Consider the following 16,469-nt stretch of genomic DNA (forward strand, 5'->3'; position numbering starts at 1 on the left):
CGGTTTTGTTTATTGAAAAGTTGGACCGGTATATTTTGTTTTGTTTGTTCTCACTGTTTTTGGCCATTCGTCGCACCTGTTGTTTTGTTTATAGAAAGTGGGTGTGGTTGGATCACAGTAGTAAAGTTTCACTGCAGGCGCTTCAATTAATTTTTCAATATTATGGGTTAAATCAATATTATTAAACTGTGGGTTGAATGTAATTGGGGAAATGGTAATAGAAGAGTGTTCTTATAAAAATCTCCTAGGGATTCTATGCGCGAGTCAGTAAGAGCATTGTTACGAATCCATAAATATCCTAACATCGCTCCGTCCACTAAAAGGTCTTGAAAGGCAAAGACTGTAGTATAAATATGGATAATATATACCAAGAAATACATCTATATCGGTTCAATTGAATTGGTGCAAAAGATCAAAAATTCGATCAACAATAGATCAACTAAGATCTAACAATTTCGAAACATAAGTACTAAATCATATGTATTGGGATATAAGATAGAGGGCTTTCCTTCAGCTATAAAGAATTTCAATAACTTAAAGCAAAGATCGCGGTTTAATTACGATGGGCGTCATTAACTGGCCATATTCCAGAACTTTGGGAAGGTGTCAATTTTGTTCTTAAAATCTCTATATTATGCAAAAATTTTTCACAGCGTTCTAATAGGTGACTTATGTATTCTTGAAAGACTTGAACTATTTTTGTGTACACTTTTAATCTGCTGATAGCTTTAATGGTGTTGATGGTCGTTTTAGAAATACTAAAACTGTGACTTTTCCACAACAGAAGACACTTAGATTAAAGTATATGGGGGTTAATGGGGCTGGTGATGCGAACACACAGTCTATCTCTCCCAAATGTCAACATCACCTTCGCGCGGTATCCCCTGTTTTCTTTACAAACGAGGCTCTGACGACGGTGTAAAGGCGTTATAACCTTAGCACCTGCGAGGAGGAAATTCCTCCTGTCCAGGCTCGGATGCAGAAGGCTAATCAGCTACTCATCTTAAATTAAACTGATTAATGAAACCGAAATAAGCAAAGAAACTTGGGAATATATATATGGGAGAGTTGGATATCTTCGAAAATATATTGTTCTTATATACTCAGATATCAAAGAGCTCTTTTTTTATAAAAATGTTTAAAAAATCAATTAACGGCTAGTCTGGAAATTATGTTTGAGACGTAGGAGATTTCTTTTGGATGAGCTATGAAATAGCAAAAATAAAAATAAAACATTGAAAATGCTTGCTTGGTATATTATATTTTCTAATGTAGTGACTTTAAATGTAATTGTGGGCTCTACAAGTTGATACTGATGAATTCTGTGGAATTGTTTTCATATTCGAAATACTCTCAAAAGTACTATGATTAAAAGAAAAAAATATTTTCAAAAACAATAATTTAGTTTCGAAAGAACTTATTGCCTATTTCTGGTTTTAAAACAGATTGTTAGGAATGCCAAATGAAATATCGCCGAGCTCAAACTACCGAGGTCACAGTGTCCAAAAATTATTTAACTTAATGTAATGGATGGATGGATGGATCTATGTATGTTAGAAACAGTTTAGAATTCTACTAACTATGTTGGTAGTTAGAGACTCGATAAAAATAGTTAAAATATATTAGGAGACATTTCACCTTTCTTACTACCAATAGGGCAACAATGCTACTATTAAATATCTCCGCGAAACGTCTATAAATAAAAACAGAAAAATTATAAGGATAAACGACTAATTATAAAACTAGTATTGAAAAGAGTGCAGAAACACGAATGTGCAAATAAATTACAGCTAACACGCATTGTACATAATTACTGTGCAAATAATGTCATTACAATTACTTTGACGGTATATCAAAATCGACGCGGTGTGCCTCGCGACTATAGAGATTTGAATAATAAAATTGGCCATGGCATGCTCACAGTGAGCGAGAGGCCGAGTAGGTTGGTGGCGCATGCGCTTACAAGCTGAAGTAGGCGTATGAAAGTTTACTTATATGACTAAATGTGTATGTATGTATGTATCGGCGCGGGCACAACTAGTAGAGACTACGGCAATGCGAAAAGTGCGCCAAATTACTGTAAATGTAGCTGAAAGCAATAACAACAAACAAACCAGCAAACCTTCATGAACATACGTACATATTGATATGAGCGCAATGAAACCCGTCTTGCATAGACGCATGCGACACAAGATGAAAGAAGGCAGAAAAATTGCGAAAAAAATTTGCTCAAAACAAATAGCTCGAGTGTAATTTAAGTAAATATCTAGAAATCTATTATATGTATGTACATATGCTGCTGCCGTCTAGAGTAATGCCTATGTCAGCGCATAGCTGTGGCCATATGTGGACACACCATATACAAAGGTAAATATGTACATATGTATTGCAAATAAAGCACGTGCATTGTTTGCTAGCTGTGGAATGTTGACTGCAATGCCTACAACAACATCCATATATATGGATGTATGTATGTATGCATGTGTGTCTGCAAGTGAGAGCAACAAGTCACAATCAAGGCATTGGCAACAATTTTTTGATGGCAAAGCGACAGCGAGCAACTTTGTAACGGCCAAGTCAGCTTTCAGCAACAAATGTTCGATGAAGTGCAGCAGCATGCTAGGTTGCTTGCAACATCGAACCAAGCGCAAGCACACACACACATAAACAAATGTACTATACTTGTTGTTTGTTGTCGCTTGGCTTTCAAACTTGGCTTGGCGCATGGCCAACCGGCGACGATCGCTCAGTCGTGTTTGAGACTCGCTGCGGCTTTGACGTGTTTTAACTCGTACTTTGGGACTGGAAACCCGCGTGTGTGTGTGACTTCAGTGAATATTTAAAGTGTTTGCTCAAAAGCAAATAACAAAAAAATATAAAAAAGTCTATTGAAGTGTGCGCGCACAAAACTTGTTACGAGTGTCAAACAAGAATTTTAGATAAAAAAATAAAATAAAATAAAAAATCAATTGAAAAATAAAAACAAAAAAATTACAAAGAATGTAAAAATCAATAAGCGAAAGGTAAACACAAAAATAAAAAAATAAAAATTAAATGAAAATAGCAACAAAAAAAAATATATATATATATTTTTTTTAATCTTACAACTGGTTAACGAACCGTTGCCAAATGCCAGCAAATAAAAGCGACAAGCTGTTAATATGTTTGCCTGTGTGTGTCTGGTGCCTTATTTTGTATTGTTTTTGTTATGTGTGTGTTTTTACTATTTAATAAAATCAAACTTCATAATGATTCATTCTTACTACTGTGTCTCAATTAAGCTTATGTAATTTGAATATGCAAAATTATGCCTAAATTCTAGCAATTAAATATTCTAAATTACATAATTTGCTTAATTAGGAAAATATAAAAAATGGATCAAAAATTAAATAATAATTAGCTAATTATGGTGAACATAAATACATAAAATATCGCAAAGTGATTGTGCGTGTTTTTTAATTGGTTAAAAACATATAAAAGCCTGCATATGTCATATGTACATTTTATACGTATGTGATTGTAGCAAATAAGCTCAAGGTTTGAAAACCCGTTATTTTGTTGATAAATATGAAATGTTAAAGTTTCTGTGTAATTTTTAACTTGTTAGGCTCTTGAGCTTTTTAAGTGCTGTTAAGTGGTTAGTGAACATTGAAATTTTTCAAGGATATGAAAACAAAAATTCAGTGATTAATTTATTGTAAATGGACATTTCAAGCAATGATAAGCTAAAAAAATTGTATCTTTATCAGTGTTTTTAACGCAAAATATTATATAAATATAAAATATAAATATCTAAATAAACTTGAATTGGGTCAATATTAGAAAAACCATTAATACCATACGGAAATGTTCAAATTTCTATACTTTGAATGGGAATAGCTTTTAATTTTAGTTTGTTTCATAAATTTTCTGTTAAGAACCTTGAGTTTTGGGAACAGTAAAACTTTATAGGAATCCAAATGGTTGAGTGACGATAATTTAGGACTTTTGCTCTGAAAATAATGTCAACCAAAATGTGTGAAGCCGATGATGTTCGTGTACAATTTTATTTACTTTTTATGTCATAGTCATTAACATAAGACGTTGAACGTACTAGAGGAGTGTCCAAGGCTGCTAAGACAATTTCGAAAATTTCACTTGTCTTTATTAACTAGTTAACAAAGTTAACTAGCAATGGGTTTTCCGAAAAGAATTGTCGTTAAAAGTGATTAAAAAAGAACACAAATGTCTCCACACCTTTAAAATTACCGGTGGAACTAGCAAATCAAAATGCGATCATTCTAAAACATGTGTTTAAGTAGTCTGCTTTACAGGCTTCAAAAAATCGATTTTTATGTTTTTGTTTTAAATCTCTTCCAAAACTATCCAGGATTATGTCTTTAAAATTCCAGAGGCCAATTCGACATATTTTCGAACTAGAGCAGTTTTAGTGGCCGAGCGTCGAGCAGGTGCGAATGCTCTCCGAAAACTTAAAAGCGCGTTTTCTCGAGTTTTCATTTTCACAAGTGTTAGAAAACGGTGCCGGCGATAGCAAAAAGACCATATAACCGATCGAAAAAAAAAAACCAAAGTGATCTAGCTTCAGTATTAAATTATCTTCTATTTGAACTAAAAAGTTGGACAAAAGTATTATTCAAACTACTTGTTTTGCAACTTAAAGTCAATTTTTTCTTAAAAAAGTGAATTTTTCGAAAAATTTGGAATTTTCTTCCTTTCTGGAATTTTTCTTCGGTATTTTTTTAGTTCATAAAGAAAAGAAACTTATGCAAATTAAAAAAAAATTGGTTCGACTGTTTCAGATGCATCGCACGACCTCCATCGCCGGCACCGATTTACAAGTGCAGACTCCAGGCGCTCCAGAAAAATACTTATAACTTTGAAAAAATTTCAAAATTTTTGATAATAAATATTGTTTTTTAAGCCTTAAATATAGTACACTATCGTCTTAAAATTCCATTTACCGCAATCATTTCCATCCCTTTCAAAAAAATTGCTTAATAATGGTTTTTTCGGCTTCTAAAGCAGGCTACTGCCTTAAGAAAAAAACTACATATGTACATACATACATATATAAAGACCAACTGGAGGTAGAGCTCAATTAATAAATATTTATAAAGCTCAATATAAAAACAACTATTACTTTAAGTTCTTGATAGAATGACTCAATAATTATTAGGTTTACGTTTTAATTTGAAAAGTAAACTCTGGAAGAAACGATGTACGAGGTTTGCTTGGATCAAAAAAGGACTGCTAAAGAAAAATATATTTTTGCTTTGATTTTCTCCTCTTCTTCATAAAACATACCTATTTATGTACATCTCCTAACTGTATAAATGTTATTTAAAGATTATAATTTAAAATTTGTACAGAGTTATTAGCAACATATGTATGTACATATATATATTTGTGTTTAGAACTTCTGAGATAAGAAATAGTGGCATCTTTTAAAAATTGCCACAGTAGAGTTCGTCTATTTTGCTTAAAATCATTGTTTATGTTTCTACAACGAATTTGATTGATTGAATTGTGTTTTCTTGAAATATTGTCTAATCCCCTGCCTTCTAGATTTGAATTTACTTGGTTTAGGTAAAGGTTTTTTCGAGTGAAATCGTTGAAATAATTTTGAAATATCTTCAACAAATGTTCACTGATATTATATCCTTCTGTAGTTATATGTAATCACCGTTAAAGGCGCATCAATGTTCAACCAACAAACTTAACCAATATATAAAATAATTACCATAAGGAAGCTCTTGGAGTATCTTTGTTTTAAATATTAACTTTTCACATGATTTTTTAAGTTTAAGTTGGTAAGTTGGTATGTTGAAATTAGCTATACGAGGTGTGTTAAAAAATAACGGGAATTTTAAATTTTCCAATTGTCATTTTTTATAATGTTAATATACATCTATTTCCAAAAATTGGAGGAACCTGCCGTCGTTTTGCAAGCATACGAGAAATCGCTGAAAGAGCCAAAGAGCCTAAAATTTGAGTTTGAGAAATGTTGCGACGCTTGAAATTAGCGCTGCCATAAGTGCATAATATCGTGCGGCACTATTTTGAAGACGATAAGATTAATGTAGATAAATGAATTAATATTTTCCCGTTATTTTTTGAACACATCTCATATAAGTCCTTTATAAATCCCCTCAAAATTCTAAATTCATCTAAAATTTAGGTCAATATAACCTAAACATTTTGCTAGATACATAACATTTAAAAGAGGTAGTAGTGGTAGTGTTTTCGGTTTTATTTAATGGACCGAAACGATTAGTGAAACGTGATTCTGTTTTAATCACGAAATTAAGTGTAACTTGGGAGTTATTTATTGTGCAGTCTTAACGACGGATTTCACGCTGATTTCAGTTTTTCGGCGAGAGATATGTGAAAATATTCAGAAAACACGTACGGGAGCAAAGATGTGCGATGTACGAAAATTCTGCTGAACCCTACTTTGGTGCGTAGCTATTTAGAAGCTATAAATATGTATCTTTGTAATATGTATGTATGTATGTAAGATTGTAACAAGCGCGTGCAGTTTTTATGTTGGCTTGAGGCATGTTTCTTACCTGAAAATCGTAGTAAATCTCCAATCGGCAATTTATTTTTGAAAACAGACGTAACTACTCTGCATCTCTACATACATACACACAAAGAGTTGTAATGTTTTTTTTTATAGTCAGTGGAAATTAGGTTAGGCGTGTGCTAGAAATAGGAGTTACTGAACCAACAACAACAACAACAGAAACGAATAACCACAAACTGTATATTTTCAATATTTAAGTGCCGCACCAAACACGTCAACCGAGTAAGTACACACACACTATCCAAGCGCTGGCTGATATGCAAACAAGCAGAATCGCAATAAAACCCATCAAACCTCTAAGCACAACCATCGAAGTTTGCCATAAAACCCACTTTTAATGAAAGTCAACCTACGTACGTACATACTCACAAGCACACACACTCACACATATTCACATCAACATATCGGCATATTTTTTCGCGTATGTATTATGTTCTGTCAGTTCAACGGCTTCAACATAGTGACATTTAACTAATTGAGCATGCGCGCGATTCTTATTAGTTCTTGTTGTTTCTCACTTGTATTCAACTTTTTTCTACCGTTTAATTTATTTGCGTGTAGGTTGTTGAAGTACCGGCGCAGCAGCGCTTTAGAGGCAATTCAATAAGAAAAAAAGATCCCGCCATCGTTTTTATTGTAGGCCCCATTCTTCCAGACGTGCATATTTGTTGGCACGAAGGGCACATGTGTTTGTGTCTGTGTAGTGTTGTTATGAAAAAATGAGAAATCCAATAAAAATGTTTGAGTGAAAAGGCATTAAAAAAATAGTTGGGTGTGCGCTAAAAGAACACCGCAGGCAGTTTAAGTGGAGATAAACAAATAAATTTCAAATATCTTAATAAATTTTGCGATTAAATGAGATTAATTTTTCTGTGTCGGTGGACTTTGGTGTTGAAAGAGCTTTAGGGTTTGAAATTTTGAAATAAGTAAAATAAGTTTTGCTTTTACACGAATAATAACATCATTAAATCTATTTGGGAATACTTGGTTATCACTTTAGAAGAAATCTTCACAATTTAAGAGAATTTTAAGTTGTACATAAAAGCGATCATCAAACCAGTTGTTTTGACTCCATGGAGTGTGTGAGACTACCAATTGTTAGGAGTGAGTTCGATCCACAACATTTATCGGTATCAATTATTTAGTTCAACCCACACCGGTTTAGACAAAAACATCTTTGACTAATAAGACACAAAAGCGTATTTTGCTCTAACTCAAATCAAGCGACCATGTGTTTTTGTCTCGTCTTGTTCGGTTTGGGTTGTCGCATATGAAGCTATGTAATGTTGTCGTATCAGACAAGTGAATACATCTTGATTAATCCGGTGTGGGGTGAGCCTAAAGGTTAAAGTTCCAACGGAACGAGAGTACGAGAAGAAAAACACAAAATATTTAGACAAAAAATAACCGTTAATTTAAAGTACGCAATTTTTGACTGTTTGACTGTTTGAATTAACTCAATTTTCAATTCTTCATATAAAAAATATTAAGGACAATTTTTATAAGCTTTGAAACTTAAACATAACAAAAACATGGGCATTGAAAACTATGAAGTTTTTTCGGGTTTCTTTACTGATTGACTTTGGATCCATATCAAAACAATAGGTAACACATAGATCGATTTCTTTTGAAATTTCAATAGATATAAACTGGTTGACTGTTTGATTTTCGTTTGTTAAAGGCTCAGACTTCGTTGCTTGTTCGTGAATTCTTGGCCTAAAAGAAAAGATGTTCCATCCTACACATTCGCCAGATACGTCTCCGTGCGACTATTTCCAAAAGTAAAGAGAACCTTAAGGCACTAGTCTGCTTTACAGGCTTCAAAAATCGATTTTTTTGTTTTGTTTTAAATCTCTTCCAAAACTATCCAAGAATATGTCTTTAAAATTCCATAGGCCAATTCGACATATTTTCGAAGCTAGAGCAGTTTTAGTGGCCCAGCGTCGAGCAGGTGCGAATGCTCTGGCAGACCTTTAAAGCGCGTTTTCTCGAGTTTTCATTTTCACAAGTGTTAGAAAACGGAGCCGGCGATAGCAAAAAGAATATATGTCCGATCGAAAAAAACCAAAGTGAACTAGCTTCAGTATTAAATTATCTTCTATTTGAACTAGACAAAGTAGTTGAAGTTGGGCAAAAGTATTATTTAAACTACTTGTTTTGCAACTTAAAGTAATTTTTTTCTTAAAAAAGTGATTTTTTTTTCAAACTTCGAAAAAATTTGGAATTTTATAACTTTTTCGGTATTTTTTTAGTTCATAAAGAAAAGAAACTTATAAAAATAAAAAAAAAATTTGGTTCGACTGTTTCAGATGCATCGCACGACCTCCATCTCCGGCACCGATTTACAAGTGCAGACTCCAGGCGCTCCAGAAAAATACTTACATTTTTAAAAAATTTCAAAATTTTTGAATAATAAATATTGTTTTTTAAGCCTTAAATATAGTACTATCGTCTTAAAATTCCGTTTACCGCAATCATTTCCTTCCCTTTCAACAAAAATTGCTAAAAAAACGCCTTAATCATAATTTTACAACCTTACGAGAAATCGCCCAAAAATTGATTACGGAGAGCTTTTGACGATTGAAAGAAGCGATGATAACAAATAGAGACCATTTTGAAGGTGATAACATTCATGTAGACGAATTAATAATTATTTAAAAGAAATAACGAAAATTAAAATTTTTTTGAACACGGGAACATGTCCTCTGTTATTAACGGAACACCGTATGTTAAAAGAGTAAATTTCCATTTTCCAGAATTTAGAAACATAAATACTTTAAGATCTTAAGAAAAGTTATTAGACCTAGTGGGAATTTCATACAATTTTCAGGAAAAACAAACGCTACAAGGATTTACTATCATCTCGGCACTTTCTACTGGGCTGTCCAGCTTTTGTAAGACATATGTAGATTGTAAAGTCTTAGATTTTAGACTTTCGATAAGTTTAAGGTTCACAAAGGTACGGACAATAATTGTAGTACTGATCTTCTATACATGTAATTAATACACATGTCTCTTTGGGTCTGTGAAGTACAAACTAGATAACGAAAAGGTTTAACTTTTGGAGAAAACGGAGAATTTGTTTTATTGATTCGAATATCAAAAGCTGACAGTGTATAAACAAAATTTTTGGCTTGCAGGCAAATAGCCTGAAGATTTTCTGCATTTAACGCCTTGAAGTGTTTTTCTTTGCTTACAAGCTGACATGACACAGACGCAGTCTTTCGTACAGTATACATATATAACTGTAGTTATCAGTGATGACAACATGGCCGAACCTTATTAAATAGTCATAAATCATACGTTAAGTGTGGCAACAAACACTCTTAAATGCGGATTTGAAAATATCATCATTTTTAATTTCATATTTTTTTTATAAATATTCATATGTAACGCATTGGTTAACAATTACATTAGGTAACCAATTGTCATGCCTAATTAATATTTCATTTATGTGTACACATCGGAAACAGTTCGCTGTTTCATGAACATTACAGTCAGACAGATTTAATTTCTCCGAACCCAAGCAATGTACTTGGAGTCTCGTGAAATGGCAAACAATTGAACAGGAAACGTCTTTGGTTAATCATGACAAATGACAGCAGGAAATGTGTTGGTGGCGGGCACTTTTTATTGCCGGCACTTACTGTTATAGGTTGTCAGCAGGTCGATAGGTTACTTAGTGGAGACACATATGTACAAAAAAAAATTAAAAAAAAATTTGTAATAAGTGTATGCTTTAGACGTAAATATCTATTTCTTTATGGAATATAGTAAATGTAACAGGAGATTAAATGGTTTATTTTAGTATTTAGACCATGACGACGCACGTTTCTTATTTCATTTCCTGTTTCACGAGCACAGTTTGATAAGGCAGTGCCCATTTGAATTTGCCGCTGGTAAAAGTTACTCTGTTCCTATCAAGAAATACTTCCTATTGGTTTACAATACTACTGAAGGCTGAGGGATCTATCCAAACCGAATTTCAACACTGAAGTTGGCTTCATAAGTCAATCTCGATAGGGACGATAAATCGTCGATATAGATGTCGATTCAAGCAGAACTTTCATATTTAACAGTGGTATTTTAAGGTGGCTTGATCCGACCTAGGTCTATATGTCCTACATCGTCGATAAGGTACCATCTAAATCATTTTAGAAGTCGAAAGGGCCGCCGATTCGATGGTGATCTCACTCTCAAAAGTAAAATAGGGTAAGATAACCTCAAATTCACATATTATTTTGACATTCCATATTGAATACGAAATGTGTATCCACCACTAAGGGCTTAGATCCAAAATAATATTAAAAAAGTAGACTTCAAATGACACGAAAGCTATAGTAAAACCAATTGCTGTCGAAGAGCTATTGCGTAGTTTCGATTTTGATTTCAGGAATAACTACGAAGATTGCACATGCCCAAAGTCATAGTGGCAGATTTGCTTAATGCTGATGAAGAGAGTCCTACCAATCGTCCAAGAAACAGGCGTATTTTGAAGAGTTTATCCAAGAAGCAAATGAGTAGTATAGAAATTGGTATTTTTGGAAGATAAAGAATTAAAATTAGTGGAAAAACACGTGCTTTATATTTTCAGCACCTGGAGAGGATGTCTAGACTATAAAACGGTAGAATTTTTTCTAAAATTCATTGACCTCGTCATTTTGTTTATTAAAATGTTTCATTAAAATCTTGAAATCGTTAACTTGACTTCCAATGGCCATCACTGGCAGAGACAACACGAAGTGCTATCCGAGAATCAATGAGTTTAGTTTTTAGTTAACCTAGAAGATCGTCGTCTGCTTTCATAGAATTGAAAAGAATGTCAACCGCAACGAATTGGCTGTCTCTTGCAATACCTCGTGGTAATAATATACACGCACACACACCTGAACACAAACATATCGGAAAACATGTACAGCTGCAAGTGAAATGCATAATTGTAATCCAATACGGAAGCAATGGATATGTGCGCACGCGCATACGCACACTTCGCTCTAACGCAGACACAGAGAAACACACACACACACACAAGCAAGAGTTATGGTATGCAATAGGCCCGTTGCAAGCTAAAACCGCTAACCGTCAACTCGTTTTGCCTGCTATTTGTCCATTAAACTGACAAGCCGAGTGCGCGCACAGCTGGACAATGCCGGAGCAGTCGGAGTGTATGAGCGTGTGGAAAAAAGTGGTAATAATGAAAAAAATGCCATCAAAGCAAAAACAACAACAGCTTGCTGCAGCCAGTACAGTACCCGCGTTCATTGCCTCCCCGCTCCATCCCGATTCCGGCGCAAAAAAAACCCGAGTCATCGCATCGGCTGCGCGGTTTTTATAGTCAATTGACAATTATTACATGTTTTTCATGGTTCGATCGCCGCGACCAACTTGCCGCATTGGCTGACTTGCACCATGCCAGTCTGCTTTTTGTATGCTTTTGCAGTAGCCATGCACTTGAACGAGCTTTTAGTCGCTACTGCAGTTTGTATACCATATAAGAGTGCATGTTGTTGTTGTGGTTCGGGCAGCTGACTCGCTGTTGCCCTCTTTTATACGCGCTGCTGCCCCATTGCATCTACTTACTTGGCACATTCCAATCACTTTGCCTTTAACCACTTTGCTCACTGCATTTCTTTCTTATCATTTACGGTTTTCGCAGTCACCACAATTCATCAAAGTCTGTCCATATGCGCTGGTGTGTTGTTTTTTGTTATTTGTCTGATATGTAATTCCATAAAAGTATTGTAGCAACTACATTTAATGGAAGGTATGTACTTTTGTGTAGTTGGATGGTTTTTAATTGATATTTCTTTTCTAAAATAGCTTTCTAAACCTTAGTGGTACTACATGTAGAGAGTGGAGATCGGGTATGTTTCTAATAATTATTATAAAGTATATTTTCGTAAAGCAATAAATAACCAGATGACTCATTCGATAAACGGAACATATTGTAATCGGCAGTAGAGCACTATGATGAGCTCGTCGATGTGACCTCATTTAAAGTTATCTGCTCTAGTACGAAGCATTATAAAGTTCCAAGTCCATTTTTTTCATTCTCCAGCAGGATCTCGAATACGTCCGCTTGGCTTATACAGAGCTATCTCAAGTGCTTGCAAGACTGCGAGGTCTATCCCATTGGAATGATGAGGGAACTTTGTTTGGTACTCCGTTCCTTTTTGTTAATAATTGATATAATTATACTCTCGCAACATGCTGCAAAGACAAAAAGTTTACAGTAAAACTGGGTAGAAAGGATCGCACTAAGAAGGGGCATATTTGTATGATTTTTTTTTTGAAAGTGGGCGTGGAACTGGGCTCTACTAAGTTTTTATATATCTCGTAAACTACTAAGCTATATCAACCAAACTCTCCGCTGTCGTTTCTTTTAGTCATTTCGTAATACAGTCTAAAAATGGAGGAAAACGGATTATAACTACGCCTACCTCTCACACAAAACTTGAAGACTACCAAAAATGTTTAATTCAGTAAAGAAAAACAGCGGAAACTTTAAATTTTATTGTAAAGATGGCACGCAATAGCTGTATTCAAAATTTGAAATTGGTTCGAGCCATTTACTCGGAATGCTAATCCTATACTTTGAAAATGGGAGAAATCTATTTCCAAACACGCTCACTTTCCTTATACCACAATTTTGAAGCCCTCTGATTCGTTCACTCTACAATATACATAAATATAAGTTAAGCACCAGTGAAGATATTGGAACAAAACTTTTACACAAATACAGTGTTTCTAGTGTGACATCACCCATCGTAAAATCACCGAAATCAGACTATAACTTCAAGGCCCCAGATATAGATCATGAGGACCTTAAAGTTTGCGGCTAATAACGGGTGATTTTTTTGAGGTTAGGATTTTCATGCATTAGTATTTGACAGATCACGTGGGATTTCAGACATGGTGTCAAAGAGAAAGATGCTCAGTATGCTTTGACATTTCATCATGAATAGACTTACTAACGAGCAACGCTTGCAAATCATTGAATTTTATTACCAAAATCAGTGTTCGGTTCGACAAATCGAAAAATCGACAAATCGATAAATTTTGTTCAGCGATGAGGCTCATTTCTGGTTGAATGGCTACGTAAATAAGCAAAATTGCCGCATTTGGGGTGAAGAGCAACCAGAAGCCGTTCAAGAACTGCCCATGCATCCCGAAAAATGCACTGTTTGGTGTGGTTTGTACGCTGGTGGAATCATTGGACCGTATTTTTTCAAAGATGCTGTTGGACGCAACGTTACGGTGAATGGCGATCGCTATCGTTCGATGCTAACAAACTTTTTGTTGCCAAAAATGGAAGAACTGAACTTGGTTGACATGTGGTTTCAACAAGATGGCGCTACATGCCACACAGCTCGCGATTCTATGGCCATTTTGAGGGAAAACTTCGGAGAACAATTCATCTCAAGAAATGGACCCGTAAGTTGGCCACCAAGATCATGCGATTTAACGCCTTTAGACTATTTTTTGTGGGGCTACGTCAAGTCTAAAGTCTACAGAAATAAGCCAGCAACTATTCCAGCTTTGGAAGACAACATTTCCGAAGAAATTCGGGCTATTCCGGCCGAAATGCTCGAAAAAGTTGCCCAAAATTGGACTTTCCGAATGGACCACCTAAGACGCAGCCGCGGTCAACATTTAAATGAAATTATCTTCAAAAAGTAAATGTCATGAACCAATCTAACGTTTCAAATAAAGAACCGATGAGATTTTGCAAATTTTATGCGTTTTTTTTTTTAAAAAAGTTATCAAGCTCTTAAAAAATCACCCTTTATTATTTTAAATACGGGTAAAGCTCTCAGATATTTCCAAGATATTCAAAGGAGACAATTACTTACTCGTTTTGTGTAACGATGATTAGATGATTGTTAACCGTAGTTAACAATTTGAAAGCCGGCCATTTTGTTTGCTTGGCATCAAAAATAAAGATCGGCTTCGAATATGGTCGGGTCTATAGTTTCGAGAATAGCTCAATTTGAAACTTGTATAAATAAAAAGAAATTGGTTGAAGTTTTTTTCCTTATTAGAGTAATAAAGACCTCTCTCGAAGACTAATGCCCGGTTTCACAGTCAGTGCTTAGGTTGTGCTTAAGATAAATCAGAAATATTGCGTTTTACAGTTCATACTTAAGTTCTGCTTAAGTACTGAAAATGGGAGACTTAAGCAGTGCTTAAGTAACAGCTGATTTTTGTTTTGAATATTGACTTATTTGTCAAAAAATAAAATAAAAATTATTTGCTGAAATTTTTTTTGGAATTTCTTGCATTCAATGACGGTTATATGCTTTCCTGCGAGTTGCAATAGGTGCCCCCACTCGCTTGCGGTGAAATTCGGTGTCCTTTTATTGTTTCCATTCATTTCCCAGATTCTAAATTTATTCGTCGCAGTTATTTTTCATCAACAATAATTATAATTTGTCAGATGGTATTTGTAAGCAAATGTTTTTCATTGTGCTGCCATATATCATAATAGAATTTTATAGAAAATAAACATCGACTGTGAAACGCAAATGACTACTCAGTCAACAACAATGCTTAGCTAAGATTTTATTTGGGCACAACTTAAGCACGAACTGTGAAACCGGGCATAAGCATTACATATACTACTTTCATAATTCTTTCCTAACATTTAAATCAGAAACGTGGTTGTCAACGACTTCTAAAGGGTTCACAGCGCCAATTCATATGATGCTCAACAGAAACAACTTCATTCGTTGATCCAGGTATGATTTAAAATAATTTATACTCGGTCAGACATTTTGGCTCGTTCCAAACTTTTTGGAAAGTTTATCCGCAAGAGAGTTGTAGACATCTCACCATATTCGATAATGATGTATCCTAAATCGGTGTTTCGGTATATATTTTTCTCATTGCAATCAAAAGTACCAAATTTACAAAGAGTTCTTGCTGTGTTAGGCTGGCGTACAAGCGAAGGAAAAATTTTAAGTTAGACCAAAATAGTTAGGATGAATTTTAAAAAGTCTGCGATAGACCAGAAGCTACATATAGTGATGTTAACTAAGTTTTGTGGCAAACACCAAGTACTGTTAACTCTCCTCCTTACATTACGATTACATAGAATGAGAGAAGACTGCCAGAAGTGATCTAAAGCAAAATAAGAGAAAGGTCGCCTTAACACTCCACGTGTTGATTTGAGAGCAATTAATACAAATTAATTTGTAAATAAATTTTTGTTTTTTCTCTTTTTTTGCTTTAAACATTATTAACTTATATTTAACGTCAAAGTAACAGATGAGTGACAGCCGGACCCCGCTAACTACGCAATCAGAATACCGAACGATTACAAATAAAGCATTAGAAGAAAATCCATTACAACATTTGAGAAAGGCAAATGAGCTAACAAAGCTTTTAATTATTCGGGGCATAATGTAGACATACACACACACAAAACATACATACATACATACATCTATTTATAACTATTTATATAACAACGGTGCATACGATGATGTGTTGCAAGTCGAAATTAAAAATAGTACAATTTTACATATACAAATCACGTAGTAAAATAGAACAGCTCTGGGCAGTCAAGCTGGAACTTGCCGCCGTTTCTGTGCTGCAAAGTGCCACAATCCATCTAACCGTTGCATGCCTTCATATGATTGTAAGTATGTATGTATGTATGTAAATGCAACGTCAAGCCGGGCAGGCAACCCATCGTTGCAGGGTCGGCGGTTTGGAACGTTTGGTCGGTGGCCATCGGTCAGCGTATTTAAGTGGGCCGCTTTGACATCAATTAAAATGCAGTTGTCGGTAGCCGCTAGTTGTTGTTGTTTTTGTTATTTTATGTTTTGGTTTAAGATTATGGGCTGTCAGTTTAGCATGTTATTTTGCTGTTTGTTTATTT

General features: G+C 34.6%; 1 protein-coding gene across 1 annotated transcript in view; it reads left to right on the top strand.

The window, feature by feature from the left end:
- The first annotated feature begins 2,764 nt into the window (after positions 1–2,764).
- LOC105217256 (SEC14 domain and spectrin repeat-containing protein 1-B) overlaps positions 2,765–16,469 on the top strand; it is a 50,150-nt gene continuing 36,445 nt past the window's right edge. The window contains exon 1 of the mRNA XM_029043485.2: positions 2,765–3,023. The gene's annotated coding sequence lies outside the window, so the exon portion shown is untranslated. The remainder of the gene's footprint in view (positions 3,024–16,469) is intronic.

Source organism: Zeugodacus cucurbitae, chromosome 4, assembly GCF_028554725.1.
Source record: "Zeugodacus cucurbitae isolate PBARC_wt_2022May chromosome 4, idZeuCucr1.2, whole genome shotgun sequence".
NCBI classification, from domain to species: domain Eukaryota; kingdom Metazoa; phylum Arthropoda; class Insecta; order Diptera; family Tephritidae; genus Zeugodacus; species Zeugodacus cucurbitae.